Source organism: Podarcis cretensis, assembly GCF_951804945.1.
Source record: "Podarcis cretensis genome assembly, chromosome: 6".
Lineage (NCBI taxonomy): Eukaryota > Metazoa > Chordata > Lepidosauria > Squamata > Lacertidae > Podarcis > Podarcis cretensis.
Genome location: NC_137175.1, coordinates 30015829 through 30034221, shown reverse-complemented (window position 1 = coordinate 30034221; position 18393 = coordinate 30015829). Strand labels below are relative to the sequence as shown.

The 18393-nt window shown below is 41.9% G+C and overlaps 1 long non-coding RNA gene across 4 annotated transcripts in view; it reads right to left on the bottom strand.

Annotated features, from left to right (window-relative positions):
• The window catches only part of LOC307218053, a 47074-nt gene that overhangs the window by 23322 nt on the left and 5359 nt on the right, over positions 1-18393 (bottom strand). The window contains exons 4-5 of one of the 4 annotated variants that reach the window (XR_013839710.1): positions 17457-17540; positions 11244-11372 (exon numbers count right to left, since the gene is read on the bottom strand). This is a non-coding gene — a long non-coding RNA (uncharacterized lncRNA). Of the gene's footprint in view, positions 1-8835; positions 11373-17456; positions 17541-18393 lie in introns of those variants that run through there. The other 3 variants (XR_013839711.1, XR_013839712.1, XR_013839709.1) reach the window with 3 other exon arrangements.

Below are 18393 nucleotides of genomic sequence, written 5' to 3'. Positions count from 1 at the left end.
ATACAGCTTGAACCTCTCTGCTTGAATCTATTACAGAGAGAGCTTAACTCAAGTTGTCATTGAAGCTTGGGAGAGAGAAGGCCTGTCTTGTTTTCTCCCCACCTTTCCAATACAGTTGTTAAAGAATCTGGCAGAAAATTAGTGTCAGGCAGTGCATGATTTTATTTTATTTATCCAAAAAGTTGGAGCTGTCCATCCTCTTTGATTTGCTCATTCCAGATTGTGATTTGATTTCTTTGAGAGTCACAGAATGGCCTGGTTCTGGAAAGTGCTAATTAGGGATGTTCACCTTTAAATGCAAAGTGAATCGAATTTCTGCTCCATGCCTAGACTGTCAAGTAAGGGAAAGGGGGTCAAGGAATGGATGACTAGAAAAAGCTAGGGCCAGAGTGAAGCAGGGAGGGAAGCAAAGCTAACTGGGGTTACAAAAGCAAAGCTGGAGGCAGCATTTACTCACCAACATGGTTACAGCCCAACTGTGTCTTCAAAGGCCTTTACTGAGCATCTCTCCACTGGCAATCAAACAATATACAGTGGTACCTCGGGTTAAGTACTTAATTCGTTCTGGAGGTCTGTTCTTAACCTGAAGCACCACTTTAGCTAATGGGGCCGCCTCCTGCTGCCGCTGCGCCGCCGCTGCACAATTTCTGTTCTCATCCTGAAGCAAAGTTCTTAACCCGAGGTAATATTTCTGGGTTAGCGGAGTCTGTAACCTGAAGCATCTGTAATCTGAAGTGTATGTAACCCAAGGTACCAATGTATTAGGATATGAAACTTTATTCCATCCACACACGCACACACACACACTCTGTGTGTGTGTGTGTGTGCGTGTGTGTGTGTAATTCCAGGTAAATCTGCCCTCTTGATCAAACACTCTCACCCTACAGTGGAACCTTGGGTTACGTACCGTCCTCCTTATGAACACTTCGGGTAACGAGCTCCGCTAACCCGGAAGTAGATGCTCCTGGTTGTGAACTTTGCCCCGGGATGTGAGTGGAAGTTGCACGGCGACAGCAGCGGGAGGCCCCATTAGCAAAAGCGCGCCTCATGTTAAGAACAGTTTCGGGTTAAGAATGGACCTCCGGAACAAATCAAGTTCGTAACTGGAAGTACCACTGTACTTTCCTCAGTGGTATTCTGTGAGTTTTCTTTCCTTCCTTCCAACTTAATATAATTACTAGGGACCTATTAGGCTAGCAGGGCAAACCTTAAGTCAGCCTGACAACATTACGCACATGACATATCAGTTTTAGCCCAGAAATAACCTGCGGTGCTGACAGCTGAAGCAAAATATGTCAGTCAGAGAACAGGCACCTTTTACTTTCAGACTGCAGCAGCAGCTCTTGCTATGATGAACCGTGGAAGTTTGTGAGCTGCTCATAGCATTTGACTGGGGAGGAATTCCCCCCTAACATTTTATCATCCATAGATGAACTGCGTCAAAATAGGCCTGTTTTGGTGATATTGTAGGCAAAGGCGTAGCTGCCCAAACTCTTTGCCTAAATAAAACATCAAGTCATCATCAGTACAGGAATCTTCACTTATCTGATCAGTGGGAGTTTCTTGGAAAGTATTACAGACCCTCCAAGTGTCTCTCTTTTTCAGGGGCATCCCTGATTTAGAGAAGCTGTCCCAGTTTCTGATTTGATTCTGGAATGTCCCACTTTTCCATAGAATGTCCCTATTTTCATTGGAGAAATATTGAAGGGTATGGTATTATAGAATCAGGTCGCTTTTCAGAAATCAAGTTCTCCTCCTAGAGAGCATGTGTTATGGTGAGGTCACCACAACTGAAGGGGTGGAGGGAAGTCTGATGCTCGGCAGAGCTAAAGATAAGTATGTGATTTATTTGTATAATGAATGTATGTTTAATGCAAAAATAATAAAAATTTATTGGCAAAAAATAATAATAATCAGAAAACCGAGACGGCTTCTCTAAATCAGAGACATCCCTGAAAAACAGGGACACTTGGAGGGTCTGGACTATGACCTGGGGGACTAGGGTTCAAATCCCCCCTCAGCCATGAAGCTCACTGGGTGACCATCTCTTAGACTAACCTACCTCACAGGATTGTTTGTGAGGATGAAATGGGGAGGAAGAGAACCATGTAAACCACCTCGAGATCCTTGGAAGAAAAAGGGGATATAAAAATGTAATAAGTAAAACAAATAAACAAAGCTCCCTACTAGCAGAGGTTCAGCAGGAATTGTTGTCTTCTGGAAATTGTATTATTTAAACAACACTTTGCAATATATATTATTTTTAAATGACCACTATTTACTGATATTTTTACTGATTTTTATTATAATCTTGTATGTTATATGCCACCTTGCTTTACTTTGTAAAAATGCAGATTGTAACTACTTCAGTGACTAAACAACCCATCACTTTATGCTAAAAATGGGGAATGCTTAGAAATTCCAAGATATAGAGTGCCAGCCAGGTTAGTCTCCCTTGAATATTAATTCACCACCAGTACTGTGCCTTAACCCTGCTTTTCTTTGAGATGGTTAATGCTTATAAAAATTACAGTAATTAATACAATATAATTACAGTATAACCATCCTGATACTTGGGAAGTAGATAAGGAAAGAGCTCTCTTGTTGAGCACGCCAACTATGTGAGAGAGAAATTAATTCTAAGTTTGCTTAATCATTTTTGTGACAGAGAAGCACAAGTTATTTAAAACATTTCTCACAAAAAGGAAAATACAGCTGGAGCTGGGCCCAATGTAACATGTCAATATTACAGTGTAAGGTGCTAAATGACCTAGGCCTCCTCCCACACCAACTTGCCTCTTTTAACAACTGCAGGAGAAGCTCTGCTGATGGTCCTCATGCCTAATGAGATTTCTTGGGTGAGAGTCCATGACTGGGCTCTCTCTTCAGTGGCCCCTTTGCCTTCCGAATGAACCTTCTGAAGTGCATCCAACCATGATATTGATGCCATTTTGGTCACAGGCAAAGACATACCAAGCTTTTGAGAAGGAGTGAGGTGTTTTGGATATTTGAATTTCTATTTCTGCCGCTTGCTTGTAAACAAGGTCTGTGTTTTGTTGTTGTGTAAATATAAATATCAAACAAATATATTTATTGAAATGGAAACCCAATATTTTGGGAGGTGGCAGGTGGCACCTTGATTCCCAGAGGAAGGAACTTCATGCAGATTTAAAAATCATTCTCACAAATGGGGTATGGTTGGTCTGTATTGTTTCCTTTTGAACCTACGTGGAACCTGAATTTTTTCTCTTTAAAAAAATAAAAGGAAGAGGAGAAGCAACAAAACCTTCCTAACACTAAGTAGAAGTGTTAAGGCAACAACAAGTTGTGGATCACTAGATTATATGTCGGTATGTAAGGCTCTGTTTATCTCTAATCACTCCCCCTTTGATAACACACACAAATTCACCATGTCACCACAATGTTCATGGTTTCACTTTCCAGCTGCTGTGGGCTTCTGAACAGCAGCGAGAAAACAATGGTCAATGAATTATGAATATGAATATGCCTTGGCAGATTGGGTTTAACCCCAGAAAGATTATTACAGGGATGATGGCTTCTTGTGCATTTTAATTGGTGTCGAATGAGTTGCTTGCTAGATTTCTCTGCCATCTTCCAGCTATGTTGGCTTTCCCTTGGTTTACCATTATAGCTGATTGCTTATACAGAGGCTACCCTGCTGTTACAGTGGAAATAATTAATATTTCCCTCCCCACTACCCTGCCAACCTTCTTGGTTATGGAGCTCAGAAAATCAAATGAAGCCAGCAGTGCTGTTATGGCATCTTAGGCAGGAGTAATGCTAAACAGCCAGATCCCACAGAAAAGGAACTTAGGTTCAAAGACTGGTGTGATTGCATTTTTATTTTTTTAAGTTCCTACAAAAGTGGACTACCTACTTTACCAACTCAATTATCTAAAGCAACTCTCTTACTTCAAGGGATGGCTGAAGAACCTCTTCACATATGCAGTTTCTTCAGTCTTCACCTAAGCTGCCCATCTGGTGAAATTCTACTCATGGCACCCTACTCATGGCACACCTCACAGGGCGGTGACCCAGAGGACATAAATTGACATGGAAGAAGAAGAAGAAGAGTTTGGATTTGATATCCCCCCTTTCACTCCCCTTCAGGAGTCTCAAAGCGGCTAACATTCTCCTTTCCCTTCCTCCCTCACAACAAATACTCTGTGAGGTGAGTGGGGCTGAGAGACTTCAGAGAAGTGTGACTAGCCTAAGGTCACCCAGCAGCTGCATGTGGAGGAGCAGAGACGCCAACCTGGTTCCCCAGATTACGAGACTACCGCTCTTAACCACTATACCACACTGGCACTCTAGGTCAATTTATAGTGTTTAAAATGTGTTATAAACATGTGACACCAGATGGCGCTATAGAGCAGAATCCAAAGTCAATGGCAGATTGCCTTCGGAGCTTTTTTTCTATAGATTTTTTTTCCATAGCGTCCCCCCCCCCCCCCCCCGTATGGATCCAGCCAAAACAGATATTTTCCACTGTTGCCCCTGTACTGTGGAATGCCCTTCTGCCGTATGTTAAGCAACAACCATAAGTTGCTTCAGACACCCTGTAAAGGTTTCTTTCTTTGCCCAGGATTTTCAGACCACGTTTTATGTGTATGAATCCACGGAATCATTTTTTAAATTTGTTTTTCTATGTTTTTACATTGTTGTTTTATTGGTTTTCGGTTCTATTTTTGGCTTAATGCATGTCGCTTTTATATTGTACATACCGTATATTGCAAAGACATTTTCAAACTCTTCATTGTGAACCTACCTGTGTAGCAAGCCTCAAATGATTCACTGCTCGTAGCAGTGTAGCACCCTGCTTGTGGTTAACGCTTAGCTGGAATGAAATATTCAACGCAGCAATAGAGAAATTAAAATAATAATTTATTTGTCAGACAAATAAATATGAGGCACAGTGGTATATGGTTACCAAGCTCTGGCCTGCTCTCCTGCCATTCTGGCCAGCACTTATATTTCCTTAATCCAGCCCCCTTGCTCCTCCTGTGGCTGCCTCTGTCCAATCAGCCTGGTTGAAATTCCTATTGGCTGTTTGCTAGAACCAATCACAAAAGATACACCCATTTCCTCTTGTCCTTTTATGGGAAACAAAAAGATATATATTCTTCTATCTATAAATGACAAATAAGTAGTAATATATCTTACATGTGTCTCAACAAGGAACCTTAATTACCAGCTCACCTCGCCCTATTGCCCTCCAAAACAGATGGTTAATCTTAAATTTTTATCTTAAACAGATGTCAAGGATCATCATTGAAAGATCTCCTTCCTTTGGAGGTCTCTAAACAAAAGCTTGACAACCATATGTATGCTCTAATGATGTTTCCTGCTTGGCAGGGGGGGCTGGGCTGGTGGCTGATGGCCCCTGTGATCTCTTCCAACTATATGAAATAAGAATCTAGCATAAGGATTTAACATTTCTTAGCTTCTAATTCCTTTGCATAATTACATTTAAGCCAATATATTTAATACATAACATAGATAGCTTTTTAAAAGGAAAAGAAATCTTAAAAGGATCTCAGTTTAAGAAAGAAACAACTTTAGAAAAAGACTTCCCAAAATACTCTCTTCCTTTCTGCCAGCTAGATGCTTTTCCATTGCTCTTGACCTTTGAACCTTAGGAAAATATGGCTCAAGTTTAATGGGAGGCACATGGTTTTATTTTACTATTTACCCACTCTTAATTATGTTTTTCTCTGCTTTTTTATCTTCTGTAATATGTAGGGTCAGTGGAACCTTGGCTGTCAGCCTGTAATTCCCTTTTTACGACTTTGAGAATTGTTTTCTGCTATAAATCAGGGGGTCCCCTTATCCAGGAGAATAAACATTGCCAAGGTTCTTAGGCAGCTGCTCTTCTGCCTGGCATGAAACATTTGAAGATCTTTAAGCTCATTTTAAAATACAGGCCCTGATCAAGCCTCAATAAAAATGCAGGCTATGATTAGATGCCTGAGCAGTTGTTGTGCAGAAGCCATTTTGAGCAGTCTGCATGAGGCAGCTTTTTTTGTGAAGCCACCATACCTTTCTCACTGGTGATCTAACCTCCCTACCCCTTTGAAAACTCATCTTTCTCCTCTTTCCCCCTCTTCTTTTCTAGTTTTATTGAGATTCCCTATACAATGCCAATGGAAATTAAGGAAAGCCTTGCAAGAGCTGAGCTTGCACGTTCAAAGTGCATTGTAAAACCTCAGCTGATCTTCAAGTTAATTAAAATAAAGATGCCAAAGTTGCTGGGCAGACTGATTTCCCTGACTTTATCTCCTTTGGTAGCAGAATGAGCAAAACATGCCTACTTCGGAAGTTATAAATAGAGCAGAATAGCAATGACTTACAGCCTGCTCTACAGTGTTAAAGCATGGTGGTGTGATGCATCTTCATGTTTTTGCTTTTAGTATACATTTAGGAATATGATCCAAATGACTGCCAACATTTAAAAATCTACTCTGTAGTTTTGTTTATTGTAGTCAGATAATGGAAACAGCAGATTTGAGGATCATAAAGATGAAACTTAGGCGGCTGAAATAACAAAAGCAACAACAAAATTCTCTCTCGCATGTGGTGCCTTTGGTGATGCATAGTGCCACTTAATACACAGTTCTTCCAGATGTCATAGAGAGAGCTTTGTACGTGGCTGCCAGAGTTTCCTGGCATGGAGGCTCTCCACCCATTCTCAGGTTTTCAAAAATTATGACAATTTCAGAGTTTCAACCATTATGTAAATTATTCTAATCACAGATATCTATTGTTAAACCATGCAGATATAATTCCTGTTCCTGTAAATATTTCCTTGCTTAGCTCAGATTTGTTGGATGCTTTTCATTACAATAAAAACATAAGTACTTTCCCCCCTCCCAACAGCTCAGCTGCTAAGCAAATAGATTTTGTTTTGGCCTTCCATGAAAGGCTCCAACTAATTCCACTTGGGTTTTGGTCATTTTCCAAATCTGCTTCCGAATTCATACTGGGTATTCAGCTCCTGGAAGGACATTAGAAGAGGCAAGGGAGTGCACTGTGTTCCTGATGTGAGATTGCTGCAAAACGCCTATTCCCTCACACCCTCCCCCAATCCCCATTAATGCCCGACCAGTGATGGCAAGTGACCATCCGGACTGGAGGTACAGAAGGCAGGAAGGCCAAAAGTAGGTACAACCAATGAGGAGTGGACCTTGATCCAGTGACAAGCAGAGACAACTAATTCTAGTTTTGTCCCCATCCACCTGCTGAGTTCTACAAGGGCAACACGGGGGCCACATCCACACCATACTGTTAGGAACTTGGGTTTGTGTGGGGGCCCGATTCCCCTAAATTCATGGATGTAATAAAAGTTAGAATCAAGGTTTGCCAAACATGGAAACCCCCTGGATTTAGTTATGCTTATGAGCCAAGCCAGTTCGTCCATTAGCATGGCCCATTGAGGAAACCATCAGTAGGCAAGCCAGTCAAGGGGGGCAAGGCTCCTTCTTTCCTGGGTGCTAGTGGGCAGAGGCAAAGGCCAGGTTGAGGGTTTCAACACTGAATGATGTAGGCTGCGGGGAGGTCCCTGGAGTCGTTTAGCAGTGCAAAGCAGAAGGAAGGGCAGAACTCCATGGGAGCTGGGAATGGCAGGCTGGGACTAAGAGACACAGAGGACAGCTTTTTGCTATCCTTTGAATCTAATGCTGCCATTAAGGAGAAAGCCAGACCTGCATAGGATGTGAATGCTCTACAATCCCTCCTTCTAAGTGCAGGTTGTATATAGAACTCTATATCATAAAGACACCAAAGTCTCTGTGGTGCTTCGTTGTTCCAAAAGGAACAACAGACTCTGGCAGATGAGCCTGCAACCCCTCACATCACTTGGAAATTGGGTTTGTGTGTAACAATACATGTAAAGCACTATGATACCAATTTAATCAGTCAAGGCCCCCCCCCCCCCGCCTGAATCTAGGAAAGCATAGTTTTTTAAGAGTGCTGAGAATTGCTAGGAGATCCCTATTCCCCTCATGGAGCCACAGTTCCCAGAGTGGTTTAACAGTCAAACCCTCTGCCCTGAGAACTCTGGGAATTGTTGCTTTGCAAACTATATAGAATTCATTGGGGGAGGCCATGCCTGTTTAAATTGGCATCATAGTGCTTTAAATGTATGGTGCGAATGTGACCTTAGAATAAGGAGAAAGACGCTGGCAGCAAGAGCTAAAGGCAGAGACGTGGTAGCTGGCTGAGGGCACAATAACATGGGTGGAGCAAGGCTCCGCTCATCCTAATGGACCAGACTCCACTGTGCCTCACTATATTGTTGCTTGTAGCATTCTCTTTCTCTCCTTTGTCAGATGTGGAAAACAATGGCATTCTTGATAACATTAAACAAAAGGAGAACAAAAGAAAAGAGGAAATGAAGGAGGGGAAATTGAGAATTGCACAGAAATGCCATTTTGTTTTCTTTGTGGGATCAGCACTCCTGCGTCTCAACTAATTGCACTGCCCATGAAAGCTCATTTGTAATAATTACTCAGTGATAAGGTTAGCTGAGCTACAAGGTCAGTACTCTACAAGTCTCTCCTTGTAACACAGGCAGACATTAAGGGGAAGGCAATAATTCCTTACAGCTATAAAAATAGAGTAAGGTCAAGTCACTCTCCTTGCAGTTCAGTATGGGCTGTTTGAGCCAACACTATGTGCTCCTCCCTGCAAGATTTGCTTTATTTTCTTGTCAACATCATTCACAAACTTTCACAGCAGTTTAGTATCAACAGTTGTGGCAGTACTTTCCCCAGAGAATCTGGAAAAGAAAGAAAAAACACACACACACACACACACACACACACACACACAAACAGTTGGAATTGTGAGACAGAAAAGGGTTTTTCAGAGAATTGAAGATGGTATGGTGAATTTCCGGTAAAATTTTGGGGGAAATAGATTTTTTTTTTTAAGTGTCAGAAGATAGCTGACAACAGCACCAACCAAATCTCAGGGGACAAAGAGTTCATAGTTGGGGTGTCACCATGGAAAAGGCCCTATTCTGTCCTTTACCACCATTCCATGTGCCCCACCCATAGGTGAAACCATGAAGCCACCCTGCTAATATTAATACATGGGTATCTTAATACAGTGGTACCTCGGGATGCGAACAGGATCAGTTCCGGAGCCCCATTCGCATCCTAAATAGAAAGTAAGACATGACTGCGTACGCGCGGGTCGCGTTTTGCGACCGTGCATGCATGTGATGTCATTTTGAGCGTCTGCGCATGCGCGAGCGACAAAACCTGGAAGTAACGTGCTCCATTACTTCCGGGTTGCCTTGGAGCGTAACTTGAAAACGCTCAACCTGAAGCACATTCAACCCGAGGTGTGACTGTACAGTGAAAGAAGTTCCTTTAGGTTTCTGGGTCAGATGTTGCTTAAAACTTGTCTTCTAGTACAAACACTGTTTTCCCTGTCATATCTGAGCAAACAAAATATGCAAGGTTTTGAATCCCCACAAAAACATGAAGAACCTTTGTACCATGTTATCAATGCACCATTTTGCAAATTTTAAAAAGGGGCAGGGCATAACATAAATCATTATTCGTTTCTGACTTCCAGTTGAAGGTGGCAACAATGAAGACTACTTGTCCTTTAGCTCCACAGTCTGATTTAATTTGTTTTTTGAATAGTTTTAAAGTCAGTTGACTCAGCTGTTAATGATAACTGCAACAACAGGCAAGGAGCGCATTTCTTTTACATGGACTTAAAAGCCATATATTTTAATTGGAGGACAGGCACTGGGAGAGCAGCTGTTTTGACTCCATGTTCAGCATTTAGCTGATAAGGAAAGAATAGAAGTTCATCTCGACTGAAGGAGACTCTGCAATTATATCAGTCTTGATATGGTTACCACACAAGCACAGACCCGCAGTGCTTCAAATAAATCGTCCAGAACTCCATTAACAAATTTAGTCCAGAAATATATACTGGACTGTTGTGAATCAGTAACTGGAGCAGCTGGAGCAAGGTAAATGGAGGTAACTGAAAAGCATTTGCAGCAAGATACAATTAATTTATCATATATGAAGTGCCCTAGTTCCTCACATGGTGACTGTGCAAGAAATGTAACATATGTAATATGTTCCTGTAATGAAAGCTTAGCCTAAATAGTTAGTTTATCTGAACTTGTTAGGAGTTGATACATAGGCTTCCAGGCAACTGCAGCTTCCTCCATATAACAAAACCTCAACAATGTGCAATAACAATTGTAGCATAATAGACTTGGCCACAACAAAATGAAACTCTCACCATGGGGACTTTTATGTGACCAATTCTCTTGACACAACAAACAGCAGAGGGAATACTTAGCAGAATCAATGCTTTGGAAAAGGAAGTTTATGGTTTGAATGCCATAATTGGTGCACTACTTGGGTTAGTGGACAGGAATTCTGTCTGTAGCCCTCCAGATGGGACCTACCAGCGAAGAAACTGAAGTTGGTGGTGGTTTGGAGGGATATCAGGGAAACCTCTACAATGGTTTGAATTCCTGTTTGCAATTCAGATTCTGTTTTCATTATTCTGCTGGATTTCTTCACTGACCAGTTATGAAGAACATGTGTACAATACCACTTTCTAGAAGAATCATCATTGGAATTTGGACTTTCCCCCTCACTCACTACTTTTCCAAGTGTGTTTATGAATCCATCATTTATTGCCTTTTTCTCCCACTTGCACTGTGGGGCAGGGAATGTGGAGTGTCTGCCTGTAGCCTCCTGAGTTCCATCAAAAGATGCTACATTGGGGCATGAACAAATTAGGTGTCGGACTGAAATCATTTCCTTGGAAGGTAGCAACTGGGTTATCAGCATACTCATCCACTATCAGTAGCCTTGGATCTGAAGGGGTTTATTCAAGAATGGAAAACTCCTCAAGTCTATCTCCTGATCATTCATATTGGTGTAAAAGTAGGTCTCCAAGTTCCAATCTCGATGTCATTTAATTCTTTAGCTACTGAATCTGTTCCTTAGTGAGCTCAGAGCTATCGCTGTCTTGATATGCCTACCTTGTTTCTGCATTACACATTTTTGCATTTATGTTTTTAAATGAGCAACTTGGAAATGTTTTCACTAAAAATGCACAATTTCAATATTTTTTTTGATACAAAGAAGTGAAAAAGGTGGATATCTAGCCTGTGTGTTAGTCCAGGATGTATGACTCAGGTCAGTTGAAAACATAAGACATAAGAATGTAAAGTGTACCTGTTGGATCAGGCCAATGGCGTCCCGTTCTTACAGGTGGCCAACCAGATGCCTGCAAGGTGGACATGTGATCATCATTACTCTGCCCATCTGCGATTCCCAGCACTGCTATTCAAAGGTAGAAAGCCTCTGATAGTGGAAGTACAACATAGCCTCATGGTTAGTAGACAATGATTGCCTTTGCCTCCAAATCATATTGGAGGTAATAAAGATCCAATTCCTCAAGCATCCCTAGTTGACCAACATTCTTATTTTCTGATGAATGCAAAAGCTGATATTTGCATGACCTTTGGTGATGTTAATGTTTAGTGGCACTTTCTCATGAAGATGTTCAATAGGAATAGTGCAGAAATCAATAAATGTGATTATGATCATGGCTTTGGAAACAAAGGGTCACCGATTAAAATAATGTTTGTTCAGGAACATTCTGACTTCTCAGAGAAAGCTCAGCTACAAAAAGCACTGTATGTTTTTGTTTATATTTAAATATTTAGAAACTGCACTTTCATTAAAATTGTAGTAAGGCGGTATACAACATAAAAGCATAATGTTAGAATAACATCAGTAAAAAACGTGGTTGGTTTTTGTTTTGTTTCTTTCATTTTAAATCGCATTCCAACGTTCTGTCTAAGCAGTACAGTTTTCAAAAGTTGTGGAAAAGAAAGCTGGGTGACTGCTGCCCAAATTCTATAGGGAAGGACTTGCACAGGGCAGAATCTACCACACTAAAGGCTCTAGTAAAGGCCACCTGAACACAGGGATATATGAGACCATCCAAAGTGCCCCTTCAGAAGATCTCTGTGATCAAGATTGAGCTATAGGAACAGGGTATACAGGGAATACGGTGAGGTGCAAAGAGAAGAGAGGAAATAGGATGCATGGTTTGAAGCACAATGATAGGAACATCACAAGTTCTTGATCCTAGGAGTCTGAACCTGAAATATACTGGGCTGATGTAAAATAAAATTATGGAGCAGTTGTAAGCTCCCAGGAAGTGTGTTTATTGGTTATTGGATCACTTTCTCTGCAAGCAGAGAGAGAGCTGTTAAGTATAATGTTTAATTGTACAATGAAATGGAAAATGGTTCTGAGACTTCAGATAGCCAGGCAACCATCACTACTCCACTGTCCAACAGTGGTAGGGAATGAAAAGGGACATGTCAGAAGTGGATTGGGAAATGTATTTGATCCACGTGATTCAAGGCTCTCCCATTCCCCATACAAGCCCCCGAGAGAGAAAAATGATGGCAGCCTCCAGAGCTGGCATAGTTCCTTTACCTTCCATTGAAACCAAAAGGGGGGAGGGTGTGAAAAGGACAATCACGTACCAATAGTATGGGGGTGGGGGAGAGCTGCTCCACCAGTTTCCGCTCTCGCAAGCACCCAGTTCAATGTGGTTTAGGAAATGGCATTTACTTTGCAACTGACTCTCCCCCTGCCCTCCATAGGTTTTGTAAAACTGGACACAATTTAAAATCAAAGCTGAGCAATCTGATATTTATCTTAATCACAATACAATAGGGCTCAGAGGATGTTAATAGAGCAATTGGAATAAAGCAGAGAGAAAAGAAACTGACAATACTTTACTGAGGAAAACTGATTAAGAACAGCAGATAACTCTAGAAGAAATAGCCAGAGGTTTTTCCTTGTTTACAGTGTTCAGGTCTACACTGGGTGTAGACCTTTCCCCTGCCCCCCGCAGCTCCTAGATCTCAACTGTCTTTCTCACGGACAGCTAACTCACAACTGACTAGAATCTCCATACGATCAGAGCATGCTGTCACCCAGACTAATAGCAAAAATAGCCCCTTAAGTCATACACTGAATGGTCTCTGTTGTACTTCCAACACTAGGAACACCACATTTGGTGGTTTTATTGTGGCTGAGCAGGTGAACAGGAAGTAAGGCATTGGAGGGCAAAGTATATAGCCAAGAGCTAAAGAGAATTATGGGAGGCAGGAGAGAGAGGAAGGAGGGAGGCATAATTCCCATCAGGAGACAATCTGACTGAAGGAACAATAACCAGAAATCCCTTCTAGAACAGCAAAGGTGCAAAATGATGCTTGAAATTATTGGCCATCCTGATGCGCAGCCCAGAATATTTTTTAAGGGGGAAATAATTTCTTATTTGGTGGAAAGAGGATTACAATTCTTTAACACAGCAGTTTTAAAAAATAGTTCCTGTTGGAAACTGCTCGGTGAACTGGATTAATGGAGAGAGTGCAAGGAAGGCTGTCAAGAGACCTTGAAAAATACAGCATATCACATCTGGATCTGTAATCTATCACATAGAAGTCACCAGTCACAGCACACACTCACAGTGAGATTTTCAACGCAGTTTAAGATAGATGCTATAGGCAATCAATCCCTTTTTCATTTGATTTCCTGTGAAAAAGCTACACAGAATTTAAAACAGATGAAAGCTAATGGGTCTTTTATGCATTACACCCAAGTCCTATTTAATTTAACTGAAAATGAGATTCCACTTCTGCAAATGTTTGAAAGTCATAGAATTGGAGAGGTAGGTGTGATCCCCATCAAAAGATATATTGCAAGTATGGCACACCAGCAGACCAAGTGTCGTTATTTACTCCAGAATTTGGAAGTGGGGCATTGGTGTAACATTTGCATGAGAGGCATGTGAGCAATCTAGGTTTGTGGCTTTGCTCCAGTGTTTTGTTCCCCTTTCTAAAAGCAACAGCCAACCCTTTAATGCACATTTCTCATAATATGCATATATTTTTATTCAGTTTTGCTTAATATAATGCATTTTAGTGCTTTTCTCCCATGAATACATTTATTCTTATGCACACGTTTCCCGAATATACACCTTTGTGTGGCCATTTTGTTTTCACTGGAGAGCAGCATTGCAAAATGTAGAGAAGGGCAACATTCAAAAGACAGCTGTGCATTTCTTTCAGGGGGTACAAATGCTCCCCCATGCCAAACCTGTGGCCCTCCATATGTTGGAGTATAATAATAACACTGGTCAACAACAAATTTGTTGTCCGCATTTTTTCAGTTGATTTAGGATGAATCTGATGTGCTGAATCCAAAAATCACATTGGTTTTGCTCAATCAGGTCAAGTTTTTGAGCTATGGCCACATGTCATTTTTTAACGTTTTTGTTCACATGTACGCTTGTGTGGGGCATTTTAGAAGAAGTTGGTGGGGGTAAATGTTGAATTTGCAGAGTCCGGAGCACAGCGGAATGATGAGGAGTACGTGCCACATACTTTAGATTATTTTATTTACACTTCAAAGCTGGTAGATTACAGAAAAGCATCTTGCTTCTCCGAGAGCAGAGAAAGCATCCTCTCTCCTCTGAAGCACGGAGAGAAACTGAGAAAAACAGGAAACCAGTGTACGTCACATCCAGTCTCCTTTCCCGTGAGAAACTCCAACAGCACAGACTGTGGAATGTAAACACCAGTCTCGTGACAAGCACTTCGCTGCACAGTGAAGAAAGCAGAAACCAACATCCTCCCCCTTTCTGTGAACATCACTGGGCAGCGTGTTCGTACAATATCAGTACAAACCCAACTTCTGCACATAGGTACAGTGTTGATCCCTTGATACAATCTTGGACAATACATCAGCAGGAATTTCATTACCTGGCATATAGGACACCGTTACGAGTCCCTTCTGAATACGTTCCCTAGCATGTTGCAACTTCAATTGCAAGTGCTTCGTGCTTTGCTTACAACCTTCAGAATTCAGCAAAGCCAAACATGCTTTGTTGTCCTGGTAAACCTGGATTGGACATTTGACAGGAATTTTCATGTCTTTGCACAATTGTAACAACCATTCACAATCTTTAAGTGAATAAGACAGTGCATTCAGTTCAGCCTCACAAGTACTTAAGCTAACTGTTGTTTGCTTCTTGCATGACCAATCAAATAGACCCTGATTGTACATATAGCCAACTCCAGACATACTTTTCCTGTCTGTAGTGTCACTTCCAAAACTTGCATCTGCAAATATCTCAAGACCACCAGACTTCTTATTGTTAAATCTTAGTCTGTAATGCATAGTGCCTTTCAAATAGCGCGCTATGCGTTTCAGAGCTTTCCAATCCTTAACAGTAGGATTGTTGACTTGTCTGCTTAGCAAATTACAGCTAACAGCAATGTCTGGTCTTGAAGAAGTGGTTCTTGAAGATGATGTTCCACATCCATTTTCCCACAGAAGAAGTGGTTCTTGAAGATGATGTTCCACATCCATTTTCCCAAAAGGAGTTGAATGATCTAGTTCGCAACCTCAGCTTGTCAAAGGACTCTGCCGAACTGTTGGCATCCAGATTGAAGGAAAAAAACCTCCTCTCTGACAGTGCTTGCACCAGCTTCTTCCGCAACAGGCATCAAGAGTACCTCCGTTTTTTCTCGGAAGAGAAGGACTTGGTGTACTGTGCAGATATCGTTCAGCTTCTGCTCAAGCTTGGAGTGCCACAGTACGAACCCAAAGATTGGAGACTGTTCATTGACAGCAGCAAGCGATCACTGAAATGTGTTCTGCTACACAACAGCAACCAGTTTGCCTCTATACCCCTGGCTCACTCGACTACACTGAAGGAGAACTATGAAGCAGTGAAGTATGTGCTGGAGAAAATTGGTTAGGATCAGCATAAGTGGTTTATTTGTGTTGACCTGAAGATGGTAAACTTTCTGTTGGGACAACAGTCTGTCTTCACCAAGTACCCATGTATTCTGTGCATGTGGGATAGTAGGGACCGTGCTCAGCATTACACGAAGAAGGACTGACCTGTGCGGGAGGAATTAGTGCCTTGCAAAGAAAGGAACGTCATCAACGACCCTCTGGTGGACAGAGACAGAATATTCTTCCCACCGCTGCACATCAAGCTCAGCTTAATCAAGCAGTTCACCAAGGCTCTGGACAAGGATGGTGACTGCTTCACTTACTTGTGCCAGGCTTTTCCAGGACTGACCATGGAGAAGTTGAAAGCTGGCATCTTTGACGGTCCTCAGATCTGTCAGCTCATCAGAGATCCAGAGTTTGGAAAGTCAATGAACGAAGTGGAACTGGAAGTGTGGAAGGCATTTGTTCTGGTAGTGAAGAACTTTCTTGGCAACAATAAGGCCAGAAACTACGCAGAACTTGTCAACAAAATGCTGACTGCTTTCAGAAACCTGGGCTGCAACATGAGCGTCAAGATGCACTACCTATTTTCACATATGGACCAGTTTCCTGAGAACCTGGGTTCAATGAGTGACAAGCAGGGGGAGAGATTCCATCAGGACATGAAAGAGATTGAGACCAGGTCGCTGGGACACAGTCATGATGGCTGACTACTGTTGGACTCTGAAGAGAGACCTCCCTGCCGCTGAGCATTCCAGGAGTTCCAAGAAACAGAAGTTCAAGCCCTGAAGTTTGAAAAATGGTGAAGCAACATGCAATTTACAGCTACTTACCTTTATCAATACCCACCATTCAGTTTACAATAAACCTGACCTGATGGAGAGAAACGGATGCCATTTCCTGATTCAGCAGTGCAAAAATACCCTAAATCAGTTGTAGAAATCTAGACAACATTCAAAAAGTAAAAAATTGTTGCCCAGTGTAGTAGTAATAATAATAATAATAATAATAATAATAATAATAATAAATTTATTATTTATACCCCGCCCATCTGGCTGAGTTTCCCCAGCCACTCTGGGCGGCTCCCAATCAAGTGTTAAAAACAGTACAGCATTAAATATTAAAAACTTCCCTGAGCAGGGCTGCCTTCAGATGTCTTTTAAAGATAGGATAGCTGCTTATTTCCTTCACATCTGAAGGGAGGGTGTTCCACAGGGTGGGCACCACTACCGAGAAGGCCCTCTATCTGGTTCCCTGTAACCTCACTTCTCGCAATGAGGGAACCGCCAGAAGGCCCCCGACACTGGATCTCAGTGTCCAGGCTGAACGATGGGGGTGGAGACGCTCCTTCAGGTATACAGGACTACAGCTCCCATCATCCCTCATCAGTGCCTGTGCTTGCCGGAGATTATTCCTGCATAGCAGGGGGTTGGACTAGGTGTCCCTCGAGGTCCCTTCCAACTCTACAATTCTATGATGGGAGTTCAGCAGCTGAAAAGCCACAAATCCCGCCTCTCTTGTTTTATATACCCTGCGCCACAGAGCCTCACTTCTCATCCTTCTCATTGCTTGTTCAGTGTTGCTGTTGCTCTGCTCTTAAAAGTGGCATGCACTTACCCCAATGATGCCAGATTTCTCAAGGTGCTGTGCAAGTGCTCTTCTCATAGTCCTTTATAACAATCGCATATGACAGAGCAACTGCTGAAATCAATGAAGTTACAGCTGAGAAGATTTTTACCCAATTCACTTTGCTGCTACCCTTTGATTATTACAAATGCAGCCTAAACAAACATTAAACATTGATGAGCGAACTGAAATGTGTCTGCATTGTTTGCTACAGCTGCTCTGGAGAGGGAAAGAAATCATTGGTTCAAAATGCCTTAGTTATGTCAATTATTGTCACGGAGGATCACAAAAGAAGGAGCTACTTGCCACACTCATCGTTTCAGTAGCATATCCGAGATCTGTCCCACAGATCAGAGATCTTTCCCCCCTGAAACATCGATTTAATTCAAAACCCGACCGTTTTAAACTTTGAATGATCTGTTATACTGAGCATGACATCCCAGGACTCGTGAAGGAGGCTTGGGATACACTGTTTTCTGATCCAGTGCTTTGAATAGGAACAAGAACAAAAAAGACTATCTGCCATGAAATGCCTGCTAATATTATATGAGTTTGCAAAAAGAAATTCTGACTCAGATGTTTGGCCTAATCATCCTTCAAGTCAAGTGAAAGGGGCAGAAGCAGCCACTGTGTGTATGAAAATCTAATAATTGCAGTAGCCCTTTTCAGGTGAAGTGCTCACACAATCTGTCAATGCATTATTAGGAAGTGGAGCTGTGCCAATTAGGCCCCTCCCCTGACATTCAATGGTTCCCTCCGTTGAAAAAAATAAATGTGTCTTTGCACAATAGAAGCTGTTGGGTCTATTTGGTGCCTTGTGTTCTAATGGTTTCTTAATATTTTCCCAGGACATTTGCATCTTTTAGGACAAGGCTTACTGTTCCCCTTTCAAGGGTATCAGTGTTACTGACAGGGCAGGTTTTTATGC